The following is a 6,000-nucleotide window of genomic DNA, read 5'->3' as shown; positions in this document are numbered from 1 at the left end:
TTTCCACCAGCTCTCCTTCATTTAACAGATTAAGACCTCTCAGCTCATCCATCAGAGAGAGCTCCTTCTTCTTTCTAGGACGATTCATACCAGTGCTTTTAGATCTAAAACCCAAACAAGAACCGAGGCCACACAGACCTAATGAAACAGCAATAGGAGAAAGCTGAAATGCTGAGTGATTTAACTGATAACCAAACGGTTTAGTCTAAAGTATAAACAAACATAAATGGGTAGCCTTTTTGGTCTTTATAATAATTATATCTAAAGCTAAAATGACACTTTTTTAGGCTTAGAGTATTGTTTTCATCCTCTGTTTCAAAAATCGGGCGCCTAGCCGATTAATCGGACGTATAATCGCTAGGCAGTGGTACACCGCCGGGTTTAATGTGTAATCGGTTAACAAAATCGGTTTACCGATTAATCCCCGAGTTATCCAATTTTTGACAAAAGTCGCCGATTTATTGTTTCAAAAGTTAGATATTTATTTGGTTAAAAAACGTTTTGGGCCTCAAAGCCCATTGTTTTGAGTAAAAATTGATCTGAGAACGTTTCTTCTTCTTCTTCTCTCGACTTCTTCTTCTTTTCTCGACATTGGAAGCCGAGATACTAAAAACCTTTATCAACTTTCTGACCTAAGTAAGCTCAATTATCTCCAGAATTTGTTCGTGCTCAAACTGATACCTATTTGTCAAGAAACACCCATCTTTCTGTTCGTGGATCTAGAAGTAATTTTCTTAAATTTCTAAATTACTGCTTAATTTTACAATTTTGTAGCCGATTAGGATGTTTCTTTTGCCTATTTTAGGATATCTCCATGTATTAGTTTTTATTTCTCTGGTCAGCCAGTTTTTGATGTTTCTATCTACTAATGTTTTGGTTTTTTCTACATGTTAGAATGGTTGATGTACAACTAAAACGTAATTCTGATGATGTGGGATGGGAATATGGAGTGTTGTATGATCCAAAAACTCCAGATAAGGTGAAATGCAAGTTGTGTGGAAAAGAAATGTCTGGTGGAGTTTATAGGATGAAAGAACATATTGCTCATCAAAAGGGAAATGTTGCTGCTTGCCCATTGTCAACAAAGGAGGATCAAACTAAGTGTAAGAATGCACTTATAGAAGCAAAGAACAAGAAAACGAAGAAGAGAGAACGTGAGAAAGAGCTTAGAGCTGAGGTGAATATAAATAAACCACCTTTGGATAGTGAACTGCAAGAAGAATTTGAAACTCAAACGGCTTCTCACTTCCAAGGTCCCATTGATAAGTTTGCGAGTTGCATCAACCCTGAAGCTTCCTTAGCTGCACAAACACGACAACAGAATATCCATGATGCAATTTCTAAAGAGAAGACACATGCTGTTCGTCAATATTGTGCTAGGTGGGTGTACGAGTCAAGTATCCCCTTTAGTGCTATTGATAACGAAAGTTTCAGATTATTTTGTGAAGCATTGGGACAATTTGGACCTGGTTGGATTCCCCCTACTCAATATCAGTTGAGCGAACCATTGTTAAATGAAGAGCAAGAAAGGACAAAGAAAAAGTTGAAGAGTTTAGAAGAAGAATGGGAAAATGAAGGTTGTTCTGTGATGACAGATGCATGGACTGACATGAAAAAGAGAAGCATAATGAATTTGTGTGTCAATTCAAGAGGAGGTACATGTTTTCTTTCTTCAAAGGACACTTCTAAAGATTCTCACACAGGTGAATTTATCTTCAATTACATCGACAAGTGCATTGAAGATATTGGGGGTGGAAAGGTAGTTCAAGTAGTGACTGATAATGCTACAAATAATGTAGCGGCTGCAAGGATGCTTAAAGATAAGAGACCGAGTATATTTTGGTCAGGTTGAGCTGCTCACACCATCGATCTGATGCTTGAGGGAGTTTCCAAGTTGCCTTGGTTTGCAAAAGTGATCAGTCAAGCTAAGTCTCTCACTGTCTTTATATATGCTCATCATAAGACATTATCCATGATGAGAACACATACAAAGAGGAGGGATATTGTGAGACCAGGAGCAACAAGATTCGCCACATGCTTCTTAACACTACAAAGTTTATATGAGAAAAAATCACAGTTGATGTCTATGTTCAGCAGTGATGAGTGGCATGAGTGCAAGCATTCTAAGTGTGTAAAAGGAAAACAGTCATCTGATACAGTTTTGAGCTATGCATTTTGGAGTAGTGTTACAGTGGTTTTAAAAGTGTTTTGTCCTATGGTGAAGGTTTTAAGACTTGCAGATGGGGAAAAGAAACCTTCTATGGGATTTATTTATGGAGAGATGTTAGAAGCTAAAAAATTGATCAAAGAAGCTTCTAATCATCTTGAAAAGAATTATCAGCCTATTTTTCAGATTATGGATGAGAAAATGAAAGGTAGATTGGATTCTCCTTTGCATCTTGCTGCTTACTTCTTAAATCCATTCTACTTCTACAGAGATTCTGATATCCAGAATGATTTGGAGATCAACTTAGGATTTATTGCTTGTGTTGAAACTTTTTATCATGGTGACTTTGAGAAGCAAAATATAATCGTCAATTATGAGATTAATCTCTATAAAAGGAAAATTGGCTCTTTTGGAAAAGACTTAGCAGTAAGAGGATGTCAACAGAATGATGAAAAATTTGATCCAGGTTTGTCTTCTCACTTGAATTTAATTTTATTCTTGTCTGGTCATTTATATGTTTTCTATGAGATATCTTAAAACTGTTAAATTTAGGGAATTGGTGGGCAACTTATGGATGTCATGTACCTACGTTACAAAAGCTAGCAACTAGAGTGCTTGCTTTGACCTCTAGCTCTTCTGGTTGTGAAAGAAATTGGAGTAGCTTTGAAGCGGTTAGTTTTTAATCTATGTTCAACTTTATATGTTTGAGTTAGTGATTCGTTCAATATTTTTATATGTGCAGATCCACACTAAAAAAAGGAACAGATTAATGGTCAGTCGTCTAAACAGCCTAGTTTATGTCCAGTTTAATGCAAGACTTTTTAACAAGCACAAAAAAATCAAGGAGAAATTGGTGGATGTGATCGTAGATGATGGTAATGAAGAAATTGTGGAAGATTGGATTGTGGAGCAACATCATGAAGACCAAAGTACGAGTGTTGGTATTGTGCCTAATACCCAATATTCAAAGGTAAGAGAGCTTTATGATGATGATTTTGAATCTGAAGAAGAAGATGAAGTAATGATTGACATGGATTTTGAACCGAATGTATTCCATGAAACTCCCGAGTTTCATGACACACCAATGGGTTACTAAGGTTTGTTTTTCGTGTTGTTTAACGTGACACACCAATAGTTCTTGTCATCTTGCTGCTATTTTATTATTTTTGTTTGTTTGTTGCAGGTAATCAAGAAGTCTTAACTAAACTAGAAGTCTAACACATGCTAATTTCTTGATCATTGAAGAAAGTAAACAAAGGCGAAGTAGTCTTAATTATTTTTTGTGACTTTTCGATATATTTGTGTCTCTCAAAATCAAGACCATATTTTTTTTTGTATATCATGTGATTAGTAACTTATTTTGTTTTTTTGGAATGTTATCATGTATTAATGTTTTTGTTTTATAAGATTTAAATATATATTATTAAAATTATAAAAATATACTAAAATTTATAAAAAAAACTAGTCTCCGATTAATCCCCATTTAATCTCCGATTTCTTTGCTAGGCGCTAGGCCTACCCTCACCGCCCGACTAGCGCCTAGCGATTTCTTAACCAGGGTTTTCATCTATCGCCGTTGTTCTGTGCATTAATCGTATTTTTAAATTTTATTAGTCTTTAGTAATATTTTATTAATATTTTCTCTATCACATTTAAAAACAAAAATTTAAATAAAAATATTTTAGTTACATGTTATATTTGACACAAACGGATATTGGTTTCATAACTATAACTTTACTCATAATAATTTTATTTAGATTAATTTATTCTGCACATAGTATGGGTTGTTACATAGTTACTTTTATTATTTAGTGAGCTAAAAATTAGTATATTTCGTAATACTCTCTTCGTTTTAAAATATAGGATGTTTTAAGTAAAAGTACGTAGATTAAGAAATATATACTTTTAAAAAGTTCAACCAATCATAAATAAAACTGCATAATATAAAATATTAAACTAATCTAAAAGTTGCATAGAAAGTTGAAAACATCCTTTATTATGAAACAAAATAACTGCTCTAAAACATCTTATATTATGAAACGGAGGGAGTAATAATTATTTGAGTAATTTTCTTTAGATAATATATTATTTATAAGTTGCTTTTCCTTTTGTAAGAATAATTATTTGAGTAATTTTCTTTAGATAATATATTATATATTGATAAAAGCTCATAAATACCATCAAACCCAATTTATTTTCTAATCTACCACACACTTTTTAATTTTCCACTAATACCAGTATTTAGTACACAAATAGACCATTTTGTCCATGTGTTGTATATGTTGATGATCCAAATATTAGTTTCTAATCTACCACACACTCTTTAATTTTCTACTAATATCTGTATTTATTAAATAATTGGACCTTAAGTTTGTGAAATGACCTTAGTGCAGTGGCCAATGGTAAGTCCAATGTAGAAGACATCATCACACCATGGATCGAGTCTCGCTCCGTAGGGATTTGGCTAATGGGTCGGCCTGTTCTGGTCCAATGGTTGAAAAAAAATGTGATTTAAGTTGTTATATGATTTTGATGATATATGCAAATTGATATGATTTATTGTAAAATCCTTGAAAACTCCACATAAAACTATGTGAATTGGATTTCTGTATTTTTAATTAAGGAAACTATTTCAAATTCTTCAAAATCATTAGATTACAAATCCACATACTGCTTTCAGTACCAATAGATTTTAAGATAGATTTTAAAATCATTAGTTCAGTAACACAAGATTACAAAATCCTTAATTAAATAACATAGGATTTGGGAGGTGGGATGTAATGAACTTATTATCTGAAATGATTTGAGTTTTATTGAGTTTTTATATGATTTATTATAAAATTCTTTCAAATCTCACTAAAAACCATGAGATTTTGATTTATGTATTTTTATTTTAAAAAATCTTCTAAAATTTCCAGAATCCTTAATATAATTAAAATTGGATCTTGAACTAGATTTTCAAATCACTAGTTCAATAACATTGAATTTCACAAGACTTTTTAAAATCTATGATTGAATAATATGATTTCTTAGTTTTATACAAATCACTTAAAATGTTAGATTGAATACATCCCCTTGTAGATTTTTTATAAATCACTTAAAATACTAGTTTGAATACCCCTATAGTGTTATTAGTTTGTGTTTGTAAGAAATCATTTAAAATATTAATAAATATGGGATTATTAGACACATAATTTTATAAAGTCAGAAACAGTTTTTTGTAATTCAACTAAAACTAAATAATCTAGGATTGTTAATAAATTTAATTATTATGTTACTTTTTTTTTTATGTCAACAGCTTTAATAGATTAGCTCAAAAGAACCATTTGGAGGGAACATTGTTTACAAACAGAATGCGGTATGGCACGAACCCGTCGTGCAAATAAATCCACTTTTATATTTGCACTACGTGGGATAAGAGAAAGTGAGAAGGTTGAAAACTCCTCCCTGTCGATTGCAATATCCTCAAGGTAGACGGAAAAGGCTGGCCACTTTGAAGGTGAAGACACCATCTCCACCAAATTCGAACAGTCGGTAAGGAAAGCTACATCACGATTGTTGACGCCAATCATACACCGCATAGCCCAGACGAAAGCTTTGACTTCAGAGTGTAGAGGGGAGAGACTCTAGCGTAAATTTGCAGCTCCCATGGTTGGTGTGTCCCCGGTCGAGTGTAAGCAGTACCATCCCATACCTGAAAACATATCATTATCCTTCCACGACCCATCAATGAAACACCAAACCCCTTTGAGGTGATGTTTATATATTTTACCCTGTTTTCCCTTAATATATTCACATCTTTTGCATCTTTTGCTATCCTTTTTGACCATTAT

General features: G+C 32.9%; 1 pseudogene; it reads left to right on the top strand.

The window, feature by feature from the left end:
- Positions 715 to 3,203, top strand: LOC104728714 (annotated as a pseudogene).

Source organism: Camelina sativa, chromosome 11 (genome assembly GCF_000633955.1).
Source record: "Camelina sativa cultivar DH55 chromosome 11, Cs, whole genome shotgun sequence".
NCBI classification, from domain to species: Eukaryota; Viridiplantae; Streptophyta; class Magnoliopsida; order Brassicales; family Brassicaceae; genus Camelina; species Camelina sativa.
This window is presented reverse-complemented; position numbering and strand designations above follow the sequence as displayed.